This window comes from Brienomyrus brachyistius, chromosome 2, assembly GCF_023856365.1.
Source record: "Brienomyrus brachyistius isolate T26 chromosome 2, BBRACH_0.4, whole genome shotgun sequence".
Taxonomy (NCBI): Eukaryota; Metazoa; Chordata; class Actinopteri; order Osteoglossiformes; family Mormyridae; genus Brienomyrus; species Brienomyrus brachyistius.
Window position 1 is genome coordinate 43,432,468 of NC_064534.1, and position 19,188 is coordinate 43,451,655.

Genomic DNA, 19,188 nt, shown 5'->3' on the forward strand with positions numbered 1-19,188 from the left:
TAGGGATGGAAACTTCTTTGCTGGTGGTAGAAGCAGTCTGGTGAATTTTTAGAGAGAAGAGGCCGTCGATGTTTGAATGTAGAAAATTGTTCTGGCTGCAGCCTGCAGTATGGACTTGTTGGTGTGTGTAGCTCCCAGTGTTCTGACAGCGCGACGTTTTGGGGAAGCATGTGATTCAGCAGCTACCAGTGGGCTTCGTGCGGCGGAGATTTTGTGGCTGTTAGCGGAGTTGATAACAGAGGGTCGTTAAGAGAAGCCTGCATGCAGTAGGCAAAGGAGTAATGTTTGCCGGCGGGGGACGTGCGGCGATTAACCTGTGCGGTAGTGAAAAGGAGTTAAAAAGAAGGAAGTGTGCGGATGCAGAAAGAATGGAATAATTGTGGTAGGCTGCCGGCTGAGTAGTTTGGTGAATGTCTGGTGTGGGTCCGGCGCTGCCGATTGGATGGTGGGGCTGCAGTGTGAGTCAGATAAAAAAAAAAAAAAAAACAGGAGTAGGATCCAATGGGACTAACTGGCATGTATAAACGCATGTAATGCAAAAGGGCTGTTTTTGGTAGCATCTTTCGCTTACAGCCATACCACTCTGAACATACCTGATCTCATCTGATCTTGGAAGCTAAGCAGGGTACGGTCTGGTTAGTACTTGGATGGGAGACCACCTGGGGATACCAGGTGCTGTAAGCTTTTCTCACTTTTACTTTATACAGGGGGCGCTCCACTTCACGATTAATTTAAATCTATCACTCCCCTTCCATTTTACTATTTTATATATATATATTTTTTTTTCTCTCATTCATAAAGGCGGGGTGCGGCATGGTGGTGCAGTGGTTAGCACTGTCGCCTCACACCTCTGGGACCCGGGTTCGAGTCTCCGCCTGGGTCACATGTGTGCGGAGTTTGCATGTTCTCCCCGTGTCGTCGTGGGGTTTCCTCCGGGTACTCCGGTTTCCCCCCACAGTCCAAAAACATGCTGAGGCTAATTGGAGTTGCTGAATTGCCCGTAGGTGTGCATGTGTGAGTGAATGGTGTGTGAGTGTGCCCTGCGATGGGCTGGCCCCCCATCCTGGGTTGTTCCCTGCCTCGTGCCCATTGCTTCCGGGATAGGCTCCGGACCCCCCGCGACCCAATAGGATAAGCGGTTTGGAAAATGGATGGATGGATGGATGGATTCATAAAGGCAGCTTTTAGAAACCGTTTTACTCTAAATACTTCCTGGTAATTCTAGGTGCTGTAAGCTGTTCGTGCCTTTATTCCACCAGGGCGCGATCTTCTCACAAACTTGAAGACTGTCACTCCCCATTCACGTTTTACAACTTATTGTTAATGATAAAGAGACAGCTTTTTACACACAGTTTTAAACAAAGTACTGATATTATTCCTCTTCAACTGACCGCTTTGTTTTCTATGCAAAAACCACTTCGCCACAGAAGACTCGATATTATTGGCATAGCAAGTTCTGCTCTTCTCCTTTCAAAACTTGCTAAAAGCTGTATTTAAAAGAACAGATTGGCCGGGGTAATTCACACCCTTCAATGCCAGCTTAATGTTTAGGTTAGTGGGAATCACAGAGGAATTAGGGATGGAAACTTCTTTGCTGGTGGTAGAAGCGGTCTGGTGAATTTTTAGAGAGAAGAGGCCGTCGATGTTTGAATGTAGAAAATTGTTCTGGCTGCAGCCTGCAGTATGGACTTGTTGGTGTGTGTAGCTCCCAGTGTTCTGACAGCGCGACGTTTTGGGGAAGCATGTGATTCAGCAGCTACCAGTGGGCTTCGTGCGGCGGAGATTTTGTGGCTGTTAGCGGAGTTGATAACAGAGGGTCGTTAAGAGAAGCCTGCATGCAGTAGGCAAAGGAGTAATGTTTGCCGGCGGGGGACGTGCGGCGATTAACCTGTGCGGTAGTGAAAAGGAGTTAAAAAGAAGGAAGTGTGCGGATGCGGAAAGAATGGAATAATTGTGGTAGGCTGCCGGCTGAGTAGTTTGGTGAATGTTTGGTGTGGGTCCGGCGCTGCCGATTGGATGGTGGGGCTGCAGTGTGAGTCAGATAAAAAAAAAAAAAGAACATTAGTAGGATCCAATGGGACCAACTGGCATGTATAGAGGCGTGTAATGCAAAAGGGCTGTTTTTGGTAGCATCTCTCGCTTACGGCCATACCACCCTGAACACGCCCGATCTCATCTGATCTCGGAAGCCAAGCAGGGTAGGGTCTGGTTAGTACTTGGATGGGAGACCTCCTGGGAATACCAGGTGCTGTAAGCTTTTCTCACTTTTACTTTATACAGGGGGCACTCCACTTCACGATTAATTTAAATCTATCACTCCCCTTACATTTTACTATTTTATATATATATATATATATTGTTTTCTCTCATTCATAAAGGCAGCTTTTAGAAACCGTTTTACTCTAAATACTTCCTGGTAATTCTAGGTGCTGTAAGCTGTTCGTGCCTTTATTCCACCAGGGCGCGATCTTCTCACAAACTTGAAGACTGTCACTCCCCATTCACGTTTTACAACTTATTGTTAATGATAAAGAGACAGCTTTTTACACACAGTTTTAAACAAAGTACTGATATTATTCCTCTTCAACTGACCGCTTTGTTTTCTATGCAAAAACCACTTCGCCACAGAAGACTCAATATTATTGGCATAGCAAGTTCTGCTCTTCTCCTTTCAAAACTTGCTAAAAGCTGTATTTAAAAGAACAGATTGGCCGGGGTAATTCACACCCTTCAATGCCAGCTTAATGTTTAGGTTAGTGGGAATCACAGAGGAATTAGGGATGGAAACTTCTTTGCTGGTGGTAGAAGCGGTCTGGTGAATTTTTAGAGAGAAGAGGCCGTCGATGTTTGAATATAGAAAATTGTTCTGGCTGCAGCCTGCAGTATGGACTTGTTGGTGTGTGTAGCTCCCAGTGTTCTGACAGCGCGACGTTTTGGGGAAGCATGTGATTCAGCAGCTACCAGTGGGCTTCGTGCGGCGGAGATTTTGTGGCTGTTAGCGGAGTTGATAACAGAGGGTCGTTAAGAGAAGCCTGCATGCAGTAGGCAAAGGAGTAATGTTTGCCGGCGGGGGACGTGCGGCGATTAACCTGTGCGGTAGTGAAAAGGAGTTAAAAGGAAGGAAGTGTGCGGATGCGGAAAGAATGGAATAATTGTGGTAGGCTGCCGGCTGAGTAGTTTGGTGAATGTTTGGTGTGGGTCCGGCGCTGCCGATTGGATGGTGGGGCTGCAGTGTGAGTCAGATAAAAAAAAAAAAAGAACATTAGTAGGATCCAATGGGACCAACTGGCATGTATAGAGGCGTGTAATGCAAAAGGGCTGTTTTTGGTCGCATCTCTCGCTTATGGCCATACCACCCTGAACACGCCCGATCTCGTCTGATCTCGGAAGCTAAGCAGGGTAGGGTCTGGTTAGTACTTGGATGGGAGACCACCTGGGAATACCAGGTGCTGTAAGCTTTTCTCACTTTTACTTTATACAGGGGGCGCTCCACTTCACGATTAATTTAAATCTATCACTCCCCTTCCATTTTACTATTTTATATATATATATATATTGTTTTCTCTCATTCATAAAGGCAGCTTTTAGAAACCGTTTTACTCTAAATACTTCCTGGTAATTCTAGGTGCTGTAAGCTGTTCGTGCCTTTATTCCACCAGGGCGCGATCTTCTCACAAACTTGAAGACTGTCACTCCCCATTCACGTTTTACAACTTATTGTTAATGATAAAGAGACAGCTTTTTACACACAGTTTTAAACAAAGTACTGATATTATTCCTCTTCAACTGACCGCTTTGTTTTCTATGCAAAAACCACTTCGCCACAGAAGACTCGATATTATTGGCATAGCAAGTTCTGCTCTTCTCCTTTCAAAACTTGCTAAAAGCTGTATTTAAAAGAACAGATTGGCCGGGGTAATTCACACCCTTCAATGCCAGCTTAATGTTTAGGTTAGTGGGAATCACAGAGGAATTCGGGATGGAAACTTCTTTGCTGGTGGTAGAAGCGGTCTGGTGAATTTTTAGAGAGAAGAGGCCGTCGATGTTTGAATGTAGAAAATTGTTCTGGCTGCAGCCTGCAGTATGGACTTGTTGGTGTGTGTAGGTCCCAGTGTTCTGACAGCGCGACGTTTTGGGGAAGCATGTGATTCAGCAGCTACCAGTGGGCTTCGTGTGGCGGAGATTTTGTGGCTGTTAGCGGAGTTGATAACAGAGGGTCATTAAGAGAAGCCTGCATGCAGTAGGCAAAGGAGTAATGTTTGCCGGCGGGGGACGTGCGGCGATTAACCTGTGCGGTAGTGAAAAGGAGTTAAAAAGAAGGAAGTGTGCGGATGCGGAAAGAATGGAATAATTGTGGTAGGCTGCTGGCTGAGTAGTTTGGTGAATGTTTGGTGTGGGTCCGGCGCTGCCGATTGGATGGTGGGGCTGCAGTGTGAGTCAGATAAAAAAAAAAAAAAAGAACATTAGTAGGATCCAATGGGACCAACTGGCATGTATAGAGGCGTGTAATGCAAAAGGGCTGTTTTTGGTCGCATCTCTCGCTTACGGCCATACCACCCTGAACACGCCCGATCTCGTCTGATCTCGGAAGCTAAGCAGGGTAGGGTCTGGTTAGTACTTGGATGGGAGACCACCTGGGAATACCAGGTGCTGTAAGCTTTTCTCACTTTTACTTTATACAGGGGGCGCTCCACTTCACGATTAATTTAAATCTATCACTCCCCTTCCATTTTACTATTTTATATATATATATATATATTGTTTTCTCTCATTCATAAAGGCAGCTTTTAGAAACCGTTTTACTCTAAATACTTCCTGGTAATTCTAGGTGCTGTAAGCTGTTCGTGCCTTTATTCCACCAGGGCGCGATCTTCTCACAAACTTGAAGACTGTCACTCCCCATTCACGTTTTACAACTTATTGTTAATGATAAAGAGACAGCTTTTTACACACAGTTTTAAACAAAGTACTGATATTATTCCTCTTCAACTGACCGCTTTGTTTTCTATGCAAAAACCACTTCGCCACAGAAGACTCGATATTATTGGCATAGCAAGTTCTGCTCTTCTCCTTTCAAAACTTGCTAAAAGCTGTATTTAAAAGAACAGATTGGCCGGGGTAATTCACACCCTTCAATGCCAGCTTAATGTTTAGGTTAGTGGGAATCACAGAGGAATTAGGGATGGAAACTTCTTTGCTGGTGGTAGAAGCGGTCTGGTGAATTTTTAGAGAGAAGAGGCCGTCGATGTTTGAATGTAGAAAATTGTTCTGGCTGCAGCCTGCAGTATGGACTTGTTGGTGTGTGTAGCTCCCAGTGTTCTGACAGCGCGACGTTTTGGGGAAGCATGTGATTCAGCAGCTACCAGTGGGCTTCGTGCGGCGGAGATTTTGTGGCTGTTAGCGGAGTTGATAACAGAGGGTCGTTAAGAGAAGCCTGCATGCAGTAGGCAAAGGAGTAATGTTTGCCGGCGGGGGACGTGCGGCGATTAACCTGTGCGGTAGTGAAAAGGAGTTAAAAAGAAGGAAGTGTGCAGATGCGGAAAGAATGGAATAATTGTGGTAGGCTGCCGGCTGAGTAGTTTGGTGAATGTTTGGTGTGGGTCCGGCGCTGCCGATTGGATGGTGGTGCTGCAGTGTGAGTCAGATAAAAAAAAAAAAAAACCAGGAGTAGGATCCAATGGGACTAACTGGCATGTATAGAGGCGTGTAATGCAAAAGGGCTGTTTTGGGTAGCGTCTCTCGCTTATGGCCATACCACCCTGAACACGCCTGATCTTGGAAGCTAAGCAGAGTACGGTCTGGTTAGTACTTGGAAGGGAGACCACCTGGGAATACCAGGTGCTGTAAGCTTTTCTCACTTTTACTTTATACAGGGGGCGCTCCACTTCACGATTAATTTAAATCTATCACTCCCCTTCCATTTTACTATTTTATATACATATATATTTTCTCTCTTTCATAAAGGCAGCTTTTAGAAACCGTTTTACTCTAAATACTGCCTGGTAATTCTAGGTGCTGTAAGCTGTTCGTGCCTTTATTCCACCAGGGCGCGATCTTCTCACAAACTTGAAGACTGTCACTCCCCATTCACGTTTTACAACTTATTGTTAATAATAAAGAGACAGCTTTTTACACACAGTTTTAAACAAAATACTGATATAATTCCTCTTCAACTCACCACTTTGTTTTCTATGCAAAAACCACTTCACCACAGAAGACTCGATATTATTGGCATAGCAAGGTCTGCTCTTCTCCTCCTTTCAAAACTCGCTAAAAGCTGTATTTAAAAGAGCAGGTTGGCCGGGGTAATTCACACCCTTCAATGCCAGATTAATGTTTAGGTTAGTGGGAATCACAGAGGAATTAGGGATGGAAACTTCTTTGCTGGTGGTAGAAGCGGTCTGGTGAATATTTAGAGAGAAGAGGCCGTCGATGTTTGAATGTAGAAAATTGTTCTGGCTGCAGCCTGCAGTATGGACTTGTTGGTGTGTGTAGCTCCCAGTGTTCTGACAGCGCGACGAAAAAAAGGTTATGTGGTACATTGGGCGGAGCTTAATTCTCCGCTTCTGACGTCATAAGAGGAAGTGGCGTTTCCTTGATTCTGATTGGTCGAGGGTTTATGCACATATATGGTATCAATACATGATTATGCCACGTGCGGCCGATAGGGGGCGATATGGTTTTGGGAGATTGCCGTTATGTCCATATATGGTATTAATACATGCTTATGCCACGTGTTGCCGATAGGGTGGTTTGGGAGATTAAACTTTAATAGAATAAAAATACATTACATGTATTTTATTAATGTGGTTTTTTGATTACGTTTTTAAGGTATAATAAAACATAGAGCAGGATGATGGCAAGCTAGCGCATACACGTTCAGCGGGGGCGTCCGTCCGGCCCTGTGTTGTTAGTAAGCGCCGCGGTGTATTTTAAAAGAAGAAAGCACCAAAATGTTTTAAAGAAGGAAAACTTTAGGGTTATTTTAAAAGAAAAAGCAGGGTTATTTTAAGCAGACATGCCCGAAAGAAGTAGCAGAAGAGCAAATTTAAACAAGCGCAAGCGAAACCAATAAACATACAGCCGGCGTTTTAAAAGAAGCGATCGCTCATTACATTTAACCAACACGAAAGACTTTAGTTATATTTACCAGGTTGGAGAAAGCATGTAAGCGGCAAACTTTTAGGAGAAATAGGACGAAACGATACCGGAGCTCCTACACATGCGACTGCCCTGTTTGAACAACGCGGGGCGGAATGGACGATCGCTAGTCCAGCGCTTGGCGCATGCGCACCCACGCCGACGCCCCTTTCAAAATGGCTACGCCGGCGGAGCGCCTGTTTTAGCAAATAAAACCCCTATAACCGTAATGTTTTAAGTAATGAAGCACATTTCTGTCAATGTGAATAATAAAGTAAAGCGCTCTGAGCATTTTCGATAGCAATAATCGGTGAATAACGCGGTTAATTCTTGTTTAAACGAATGCATGCTCTCACTCTCGTGTGGCGCACGCGCGTAGATCCACACAGCATTTCCTTTATTGCGTGAAGCAGCGGTCAAATGGCTACCAGCGGAAATTGTTGTCGTGATGCGAACCGTTGGCCTGGATTGTGAGAAGCAGGCCGCCATTCTGGCAGAATGCACACTAATTCTATATTTTATATGCTTATTTGTAAATAGTGTAAAATAATCTATTTCTAATTTAAATAAAAGTCGATCTCTAACACAACACCCCCGGATTGCTTAGCTACATTTAGCTAAATTTATCTACGTATGGTTAATCAAAAGGTATAAACAGAACTTGAAAAGATGTATGACAACACATGCTGATCTTTTATTTCAAATAAGCCTCTTTAACCTCATCGTTTTTAAGCAATGAAACTCTTTTCGGCTAATGTGTTATTTAAAATAAAATAAAAACATTTGTCGTGTTTGTCAATGTGTTATTTTAAGTAAATGCGTTATTTTCCAACGCCAAAAGCCCTGTCATGTTTTAAGTGAGAAATGATATGGACTAGCAACTCTCTCTGGGGGGAGCAACCCCGGTTAGGTACTATTAAGCAGCATTTAGTGACATGCATCAAAACACATTTTTAAAAACTTTGAAAGAATAAAGTCTTAGTTATTTTAATAAATACGTTTTTCAGTAAATGTTTATTCACGCGCATGCACACAAACACACACACACACCGGAGGTCGGGGGGCTTTAGAGTTTAACTTTAGGTTGCTGATCGCAATGTGTGACCAAACCCCAAAGCACCCTAACTTAGTCGTTTACTAACTTATCGCGAAAAACAGACAGAAATAGACTTGTAAATTCTAAAGAAAAGACATTAACTGTTTTTTGTTAATGTTTAAAGGTATACAAACTACAGTTGTATCGGACACGCACACAAAAACACTAAAAGAGTTTTGCTCAGTCAAAAAAACACCAAACATATATTGTTCACGCTTTTTATTAAAATGTATAAGGATCGCTCTGTTAGAGCGCAATTTTAAATTAGTATGATTGTGATATAAGTCATTTAGGCAACAAGATTTGAGGAAGAACCTAAGTAGCGGCTAGAAATGATCGACCAGGCAGACAGAAGTCTGCTTTTCTTATCTCACAAGTCATGGAAGGGTAGGGTGGGGTGGGGGGACACATAAGTGGGGGGTAGGAACTGTGGAATCAGGCAGGGGGGTAAGAATTTAGGATATAGTCTTGTTATTTTAAAGAAGGTGTACATGATTATTTAATTACTTTTAATAGGAACCAGTAAGATGCATTTAGCACCATGTTGCAAATACACATTAAAAACTTTAAAGAATAAGGTCATAGTTATTTTAATAAAGACATCCTACAAGGTGCCCACGGCCCTAACTTATATAATCTACAAGCTTGAGCCGAGATGCTTGCTGGAGTACAATGCTAAGCTGACATCAGTAACGGAGCTGCAGCCTGTTTGATAGTTAATGAAACATAGTTCAAATTCAACAGTGTCAGTAGTCATCCACTACGCAGGGAGACTACAGATTGACTATAACGACCCCGTTTATCAGCTGGCATTATTTTTTTTTTTTTTTGACAGAATAAAGCCTTAGTTATTTTAATAAATATGTTTTTCAGTAAATGTGTATTCATGCTCATGTGCACAAACACACACACACACACACACCGGTGGTCAGGGGCTTTAGAGTTTAACTTTAGGTCTGTGAAAGTATAGGACCGCAATGTGTATACAGACCCCAAAGCACCCTAACTTAGTCGTTTACTAACTTATCGCGAAAAAACAGACAGAAATAGACTTGTAAATTTTAAAGAAAAGACATTAACTGTTTTTGTTAATGTTTAAAGGTATACAAACTACAGTTGTATCGGACACGCACACAAAAGCACTAAAAGAGTTTGCTCAGTCAAAAAACACCAAACATATATTGTTCAGGTTTCTTTATTAAAATGTATAAGGATTGTTTTGTTATAGCGAAATTTTAAATTAATATGAGTGTGATATAAGTCATTTAGGCAACAAGATTTGAGGAAGAACCTAAATAGCGACTAGAAATGACCATCCAGGCAGGCAGAAGTGTGCTTTCCTTATCTCACAAGTCATGGAAGGGGGTGGGATGGGGGGGGCACATAAGTGTGGGATAGGACCTGTGGAATCAGGCAGGGGTGTAAGAATTTAGGATATAGTCTTGTTATTTTAAAGAAGGTGTACATGATTATTTTTATTGCATTTAATAGGAACCAGTAAGCTGCATTTAGCAGCATGCTGCAAATGCACATTAAAAACTTTAAAGAATAAGGTCTTAGTTATTTTAATAAAGACATCCTACAAGGTGCCCACGGCCCTAACTTATATAATCTACAAGCTTGAGCCGAGATGCTTGCTGGAGTACAATGCTAAGTTGACATCAGTAACGGAGCTGCAGCCTGTTTGATAGTTAATGAAACATAGTTCAAATTCAACAGTGTCAGTAGTCATCCACTACGCAGGGAGACTACAGATTGACTATAACGACCACGTTTATCAGCTGGCATTATTTATTTTTTTTTTGACAGAATAAAGCCTTAGTTATTTTAATAAATATGTTTTTCAGTAAATGTGTATTCATGCTCATGTGCACAAACACACACACACACACACACACACACACCGGTGGTCAGGGGCTTTAGAGTTTAACTTTAGGTCTGTGAAAGTATAGGACCGCAATGTGTATACAGACCCCAAAGCACCCTAACTTAGTCGTTTACTAACTTATCGCGAAAAAACAGACAGAAATAGACTTGTAAATTTTAAAGAAAAGACATTAACTGTTTTTGTTAATGTTTAAAGGTATACAAACTACAGTTGTATCGGACACGCACACAAAAGCACTAAAAGAGTTTGCTCAGTCAAAAAACACCAAACATATATTGTTCAGGTTTCTTTATTAAAATGTATAAGGATTGTTTTGTTATAGCGAAATTTAAAATTAATATGAGTGTGATATAAGTCATTTAGGCAACAATATTTGAGGAAGAACCTAAATGGCGACTAGAAATGACCATCCAGGCAGGCAGAAGTGTGCTTTCCTTATCTCACAAGTCATGGAAGGGGGTGGGATGGGGGGGGCACATAAGTGTGGGATAGGACCTGTGGAATCAGGCAGGGGTGTAAGAATTTAGGATATAGTCTTGTTATTTTAAAGAAGGTGTACATGATTATTTTTATTGCATTTAATAGGAACCAGTAAGCTGCATTTAGCAGCATGCTGCAAATGCACATTAAAAACTTTAAAGAATAAGGTCTTAGTTATTTTAATAAAGACATCCTACAAGGTGCCCACGTGCCCAGCTTATATAATCTACAAGCTTGAGCCGAGATGCTTGCTGGAGTACAATGCTAAGTTGACAATGGTAACGGAGCTGTAGACTGTATGATAGTTAATGAAACATAATTCAAATTCAACAGTGACAGTAGTCATCCACTATGCAGGGAGACTACAGATTAACTATAACGACCCATTTAACTGCTGTCATTATTTAATTTTTTTTTGACAGAATAAAGCCTTAGTTATTTTAATAAATATGTTTTTTCAGTAAATGTGTATTCATGCTCATGTGCACAAACACACACACACACCGGTGGTCAGGGGCTTTAGAGTTTAACTTTAGGTCAGTGAAAGTATAGGACCGCGATGTGTATACAGGCCCCAAAACATATTAACTTAGTCGTTCATGAGTCTTATTGTGAAAAACCACGCAAAATAGACATGTAAATTTTAAAGAAAAGACATTAACAGCTTTTGTTAATGTTTAATTGTATAAAAACTTTAGATGTATTTGTTAAACAGTCAAACAAAAATGTGTTATTTTAAAGTAGTATGAAATATAACCTTAACTTTGGACGCAAGATGAACAATCTACACACACAGACACACACACACACAGCAAAGCCCCAAGCATGCTCACAAGCACACAACCAAAGGTGGGCTTTTAGAGTTTGCTCAATCAAAAAAACATCAGACCCATATAGTTTACGTTTTTTATTAAAATGTGTAAGGATCGCTCTGTTAGAGCGCAATTTTAAATTAGTATGATTGTGATATAAGTCATTTAGGCAACAAGATTTGAGGAAGAACCTAAGTAGCGGCTAGAAATGATCGACCAGGCAGACAGAAGTCTGCTTTTCTTATCTCGCAAGTCATGGAAGTGTAGGGGGATGTAGGAACTGTGGAATCAGGCAAGGGTGTAAGAATTTAGGATACATTTTTGTTATTTTAAAGAAGATGGCCATGATTATTTAATTATATTTAATAAGAACTAGTAAGCTTTAATAGGAACTAGTAAGTATTTAGCATCATGCATCAAATACACATTTAAAACTTTAAAGAATAAGGTCTTAGTTATTTTAATAAAGACATCCTACAAGGTACCCCACGGCCCCAGCTTATAGCGTCTACAAGCATGATTTGAGATGCTAGATGGAGTACCATGTTAAGTTGACAATGGTAACTGAGATGCAGCCTGCTTGATAGTTAATGAAACATAGTCCAGATTCAACAGTGACAGCGGTCATCCAATATGCAGGGGGACTAGAGAGTGACTATAGTGCCCCATTTAACTGTTGGTCCTTATTTTTTAAGAATTTTGACAGAATAAAGCCTTAGTTATTTTAATAAATACGTTTTTTTTCCAGTACATGGTTGTTCATGCTCATGTGCACAAGCACACACACACCGGTGGTCAGGGGCTTTAGAGTTTAACTTTAGGTCAGTGAAAGTATAGGATCGTTATGTGTATTCAGACCCCAAAACATATTAACTTAGTCGTTCATGAGTCTTATTGTGAAAAAACCGACAAAATAGACTTGTAAATTTTAAAGAAAAGACATTAACAGCTTTTGTTAATGTTGAAATGTATAAAAACTTTAGCTGCTTTTCTTAAATGGCCAGAAAAATTGGCTCAACACTATTAGTTTATATGAGGATGGGGTGTTTGCAAGAGTCACAATCCTAGCAGGCAAGCATAACATGCCAAAGAAACATCTCTTTCATTTATTTCAAAGCAGACACTTTGTGCAAAAGTTGTTTCCTCATTGCCCAAACGGCCACCAGAATTGGATGGTCCTTAAAGACCATTCATAAGACTTGGAGGCCCTGTCCTGAGGTTTATCAAAGACCAGGTTCTTACACTATAGGAGACTGATGCTGTTTAAGTACTCGAGGGGATGACCCCTGCAATGAAATGTGTAACATTTCAAGATGTATATTTTAAAAGAATGAAGTGCCTGGACAGTAAGGGGGCATGGTATCGGATGGTGGAATGTCGAACAGGTTTGTTAGAGGGTTAGAGGAGATAGAACTATGTTTGGCTCTGCTCTCTCGATTATCTGAGTTCTGGACAGACATATTCAAAGCCATTGAGCAGGACATCAACATATTTCTGCCTCCTCTAACCCTCTAACAAACCTGTTCGACATTCCACCATCCGATACCATGCCCCCTTACTGTCCAGGCACTTCATTCTTTTAAAATATACATCTTGAAATGTTACACATTTCATTGCAGGGGTCATCCCCTCGAGTACTTAAACAGCATCAGTCTCCTATAGTGTAGATAGATAGATAGATAGATAGATAGAAACTTTATTAATCCCTCGGGTAGATTCCTCTGGGAAATTCGGATTCCAAGAGCACAGCACCGACAGAAGTTACAAAAAATAAAAATAACAACGTGAGCAAATGTTATATATATACATATATATATACATATATAGATACAAGAAAAATAAAATACAAAGGGATAAATAGAATAAATAGGAATAAGAGAATACAAGGGAATTGCACATTCCCAGTATTAAACCAAAAAACCAAAAGTATTGCACATTTCCAGTATTGAACTAAAAACCAAAAGTATTGCACAAGAGTATTGCACAGTGAAGTGAAGAGGCACTACAGCTTAGTTGTCCCCCCCTCCTTTGTCCACCTGTTTCCCCGCCCTCTCCCCTCCAGAGAGGAGTTAAACAGCTTGATGGCGTATGGGACAAAGGAGTTTTTAAGTCTGTTGGTTCTTGTCTTTGGGAGAAGCAACCTGTCACTGAACAGACTCCTCTGGTTGTTTATGGCCGTGTGCAGAGGATGCCCAGCATTGTCCATAATGTCCAGCAATTTTTTTAGTGTCCTTTTCTCTGCCACTATCGCCATAGTGTCCAGCTTCATGCCGACCACAGAGCTAGCCTTCCTGATCAGTTTTTCCAGCCTGGATGAGTCCTTCTTTGCTGTGCTGCTCCCCCAACACACCACAGCATAGAAAAGTACTCCAGCAACCACTGACTGGTAAAACATCCTCAGGAGCTTCCTGCAGATGTTAAAAGACCTCAGTCTCCTGAGGAAGTACAGTCGGCTTTGGGCTTTTTTATACAGGTGCTCTGTGTTGCATGACCAGTCCAGTTTGTTGTCCACCCACAGCCCGAGATACTTGTATTTGTTGACCACCTCCACCTCCTCCCCCTCTATCTGAACCGGCAGTGGACCTTCTCTGGACCTCCCGAAGTCCACAACCAGTTCCTTGGTCTTTGAGGTGTTGAGTTGCAGGTGGTTTGTGTGACTCCATGTAACGAAATTCCTCACCAGACTTCTGTACTCCTCTTCCTGATCCTCCCAGATACACCCCATGATGGCTGTGTCGTCTGCAAACTTCTGAATGTGGCATAATTCAGAATTATAGCAGAAGTCAGAGGTGTACAGGGTGAAAAGAAGAGGGGACAGCACAGTTCCCTGTGGTGCTCCTGTGCTGCTGACCACAGTGTCAGACGTGATGTCCTTCAGCCTGACGTACTGTGGTCTGTCAGTGAGATAGTTGGAGATCCAAGCTATCAAGCAGGGGTCCACCTGTATCCTGTTCAGTTTTTCCTGGAGCATACAGGGCCGGATGGTATTAAAGGCACTAGAGAAGTCAAGAAACAGGATCCTGACCGTGCCTTTCCCCCCGTCCAGGTGTGAGTGGGCTCTATGTAGGAGGTACAGGATGGCATCCTCCACGCTGACATCCGCCTTGTATGCAAACTGTAGTGGGTCCTGGGCATGTTGTACCTGTGGTCGTAGGAGGTTAAGGAAGAGCCGCTCTAGAGTCTTCATAAGATGTGACGTCAGTGCCACCGGTCGGAAGTATTTCAACTCATTGGGCCGGTTCCTTTTGGGGACTGGGACAATGCAGGATGTCTTCCATAGGGCGGGCACTCTCCCCAGTTGCAGACTGAGATTGAATACTCGTTGTAGCGGCTCCCCAAGTTCAGCAGCACACGCCTTTAGCATCCTAGGACACACCTTGTCTGGGCCTGCTGCCTTTCTGGGGCAAAGCTTCCTCAATTGTTTCCTGACCTGATCCACTGTAATACTGGGAGATGATTGGAAGGGGGGGGGGGGAAGATGTCCTGCTGTTGAGAGAGGGGTTGTAGGAGGAGGGTGTCATAGTGTCCAGAAGGGGGGGAAGTGAGGGAGGTAGGAAAGTGGTGAGAGGGCTCTGTAGTAAAGATGAGGGTGGGGGGGTTGTGGGCTGGTCAAACCTATTGAAGAAGTTGTTAAATTCGTTTGCCTTCTCCACCGTCCCCCCCACTAAGCTGTTCTTGATGTTATAGCCTGTAATGGTTTTCACACCATTCCAGACCTCCCTCATATTGTTCCTCTCCAACTTCTGCTCCACCTTCCTCCTGTAGGTGTCCTTTGCTTCCCTCAGGCAGCGTTTCACCTCCCGCTGTGCTGCTTTCATCTCCTCCTTCACTTTGCTCCTGAAAGCCTTCTTCTTCATGTTGAGGACAGCTTTGACTTCCTGTGTTACCCACGGTTTATTATTAGGATAACACCGTACCGTCTTAGCAGGGGCAACCGTGTCCACACAAAAGTTGAGGTAGTCTGTCAGACAGTGTGTCGCCCCCTCTATGTCCTCACCATGTGGGCTCAGAAGCACATCCCAGTCTGTGGTGTCGTAGCAGTCTCTCAGAGCGTCCTCCTTTTCTGGAGTCCATCTCCTGATGGAGCGTGTTGTGACAGGCTGCCTTTGGACGAGGGGTGTGTATTGTGGCTGTAGGTAAACCAGGTTGTGGTCTGACTTCCCTAACGGGGGGAGGGGGGTGGCTCTGTATGCGTCTCTCACATTTGCATACAGTAAGTCAATTGTCCTGTTGCTCCTTGTGGGGCAATCCACAAACTGGTGAAAAGCAGCCAGAGTAGAGTCCAGTGTGGCATGATTAAAGTCTCCAGATATAATAATGAAAGCCTCTGGGTTTTGTGTCTGCAGTCTTGCTGTAACTGTGTGTATTTTCTCGCAGGCAGCTGCTGCGTCGGCCCTCGGAGGGATGTAAACACACACACAGATCACATGACTAAACTCCCGAGGTAAATAATATGGCCGCAAGCTAACGGCTAGCAGCTCCAGGTCCGGACGGCATACCGAAACTTTAACGGAGACATGTCCAGGGTTGCAGTATCTGTTGTTAATGTAGACAATGAGTCCCCCACCTCTGCTTTTTCCGCTGGCCTGCGTGTCCCTATCGGATCTCACGAATGTGAAACCGCATAGGTCTACGTTAGCCTGTGGCGTTAGCTCGGTTAGCCACGTCTCCGTGAAGATAAACAAACTGCACTCACGATATAGTCGGTGGTTGTTCAAAGCACACAGTTCATCCATTTTGTTATGTAGCGAGTTCACGTTGCCCATTATCACTGTCGGGATTGATGGTTTGAATCGCCTCCGGTGATCCGCTTTCCTCGCTCCAGCCTTGCAGCCTCTGTAGCTCCTCTTTATCTCAGCTGGAATGTTGTGTCGCATGCCGGTCTGTTCCTGTGTTCTTAGCGCCAGCAGCTCCGCTCTCAAATAGATGCAGGAGCTGGTTCCAGAAGTTTTAAAAAGTGCATTATCCATCTTGTATCGCTATATCCAAGAGATAAAAGTAAAGTAACTAGAGAAAGTGAAATAAAGTTTAAAAGCCTAGTCTAAAAAAAGTTAAAGGTTAAGAAAAGGTGCGGTGTTGCAGAGCTACTTGGAAAGGCTGCCGTCACTCCAGCGCCATCTTGAAACTTTTAAAAAGTGTAAGAACCTGGTCTTTGATAAACCTCAGGACAGGGCCTCCAAGTCTTATGAATGGTCTTTAAGGACCATCCAATTCTGGTGGCCGTTTGGGCAATGAGGAAACAACTTTTGCACAAAGTGTCTGCTTTGAAATAAATGAAAGAGATGTTTCTTTGGCATGTTATGCTTGCCTGCTAGGATTGTGACTCTTGCAAACACCCCATCCTCATATAAACTAATAGTGTTGAGCCAATTTTTCTGGCCATTTAAGAAAAGCAGCTAAAGTTTTTATACATTTCAACATTAACAAAAGCTGTTAATGTCTTTTCTTTAAAATTTACAAGTCTATTTTGTCGGTTTTTTCACAATAAGACTCATGAACGACTAAGTTAATATGTTTTGGGGTCTGAATACACATAACGATCCTATACTTTCACTGACCTAAAGTTAAACTCTAAAGCCCCTGACCACCGGTGTGTGTGTGCTTGTGCACATGAGCATGAACAACCATGTACTGGAAAAAAAACGTATTTATTAAAATAACTAAGGCTTTATTCTGTCAAAATTCTTAAAAAATAAGGACCAACAGTTAAATGGGGCACTATAGTCACTCTCTAGTCCCCCTGCATATTGGATGACCGCTGTCACTGTTGAATCTGGACTATGTTTCATTAACTATCAAGCAGGCTGCATCTCAGTTACCATTGTCAACTTAACATGGTACTCCATCTAGCATCTCAAATCATGCTTGTAGACGCTATAAGCTGGGGCCGTGGGGTACCTTGTAGGATGTCTTTATTAAAATAACTAAGACCTTATTCTTTAAAGTTTTAAATGTGTATTTGATGCATGATGCTAAATACTTACTAGTTCCTATTAAAGCTTACTAGTTCTTATTAAATATAATTAAATAATCATGGCCATCTTCTTTAAAATAACAAAAATGTATCCTAAATTCTTACACCCTTGCCTGATTCCACAGTTCCTACATCCCCCTACACTTCCATGACTTGCGAGATAAGAAAAGCAGACTTCTGTCTGCCTGGTCGATCATTTCTAGCCGCTACTTAGGTTCTTCCTCAAATCTTGTTGCCTAAATGACTTATATCACAATCATACTAATTTAAAATTGCGCTCTAACAGAGCGATCCTTACACATTTTAATAAAAAACGTAAACTATATGGGTCTGATGTTTTTTTGATTGAGCAAACTCTAAAAGCCCACCTTTGGTTGTGTGCTTGTGAGCATGCTTGGGGCTTTGCTGTGTGTGTGTGTGTCTGTGTGTGTAGATTGTTCATCTTGCGTCCAAATTTAAGGTTATATTTTATACTACTTTAAAATAACACATTTTTGTTTGACTGTTTAACAAATACATCTAAAGTTTTTATACAATTAAACATTAACAAAAGCTGTTAATGTCTTTTCTTTAAAATTTACATGTCTATTTTGCGTGGTTTTTCACAATAAGACTCATGAACGACTAAGTTAATATGTTTTGGGGCCTGTATACACATCGCGGTCCTATACTTTCACTGACCTAAAGTTAAACTCTAAAGCCCCTGACCACCGGTGTGTGTGTGTGTTTGTGCACATGAGCATGAATACACATTTACTGAAAAAACATATTTATTAAAATAACTAAGGCTTTATTCTGTCAAAAAAAATTTAAATAATGACAGCAGTTAAATGGGTCGTTATAGTTAATCTGTAGTCTCCCTGCATAGTGGATGACTACTGTCACTGTTGAATTTGAATTATGTTTCATTAACTATCATACAGTCTGCAGCTCCGTTACCATTGTCAACTTAGCATTGTACTCCAGCAAGCATCTCGGCTCAAGCTTGTAGATTATATAAGCTGGGCACGTGGGCACCTTGTAGGATGTCTTTATTAAAATAACTAAGACCTTATTCTTTAAAGTTTTTAATGTGCATTTGCAGCATGCTGCTAAATGCAGCTTACTGGTTCCTATTAAATGCAATAAAAATAATCATGTACACCTTCTTTAAAATAACAAGACTATATCCTAAATTCTTACACCCCTGCCTGATTCCACAGTTCCTACCCCCCACTTATGTGCCCCCCCCATCCCACCCCCTTCCATGACTTGTGAGATAAGGAAAGCACACTTCTGCCTGCCTGGTCGGTCATTTCTAGCCGCTATTTAGGTTCTTCCTCAAATCTTGTTGCCTAAATGACTTATATCACACTCATATTAATTTAAAATTTCGCTATAACAAAACAATCCTTATACATTTTAATAAAGAAACCTGAACAATATATGTTTGGTGTTTTTTGACTGAGCAAACTCTTTTAGTGCTTTTGTGTGCGTGTCCGATACAACTGTAGTTTGTATACCTTTAAACATTAACAAAAACAGTTAATGTCTTTTCTTTAAAATTTACAAGTCTATTTCTGTCTGTTTTTTCGCGATAAGTTAGTAAACGACTAAGTTAGGGTGCTTTGGGGTCTGTATACACATTGCGGTCCTATACTTTCACAGACCTAAAGTTAAACTCTAAAGCCCCTGACCACCGGTGTGTGTGTGTGTGTGTGTGTGTGTTTGTGCACATGAGCATGAATACACATTTACTGAAAAACATATTTATTAAAATAACTAAGGCTTTATTCTGTCAAAAAAAAAAAAAATAATG

General features: G+C 42.0%; 2 protein-coding genes, 3 non-coding genes and 2 pseudogenes across 5 annotated transcripts in view; 5 read left to right on the forward strand and 2 right to left on the reverse strand.

Moving 5' to 3' along the window:
- The window catches only part of LOC125715120 (uncharacterized), a 1,180,389-nt gene that overhangs the window by 286,439 nt on the left and 874,762 nt on the right, over window positions 1-19,188 (reverse strand). The gene's annotated exons all lie outside the window — the stretch shown is intronic.
- LOC125715114 (uncharacterized) overlaps window positions 1-19,188 on the reverse strand; it is a 935,270-nt gene that overhangs the window by 39,552 nt on the left and 876,530 nt on the right. The window lies entirely within an intron of this gene.
- LOC125731453 (5S ribosomal RNA) lies at window positions 566-684 on the forward strand (annotated as a pseudogene).
- On the forward strand, window positions 2,139-2,257 carry LOC125731824 (5S ribosomal RNA). Its single transcript, XR_007391657.1, has one exon. It is a non-coding gene; the product is annotated as a 5S ribosomal RNA (ribosomal RNA).
- On the forward strand, window positions 3,340-3,458 carry LOC125732532 (5S ribosomal RNA). Its single transcript, XR_007391909.1, has one exon. It is a non-coding gene; the product is annotated as a 5S ribosomal RNA (ribosomal RNA).
- Window positions 4,541-4,659, forward strand: LOC125729845 (5S ribosomal RNA). The gene has a single exon (XR_007390251.1). It is a non-coding gene; the product is annotated as a 5S ribosomal RNA (ribosomal RNA).
- LOC125732247 (5S ribosomal RNA) lies at window positions 5,742-5,850 on the forward strand (annotated as a pseudogene).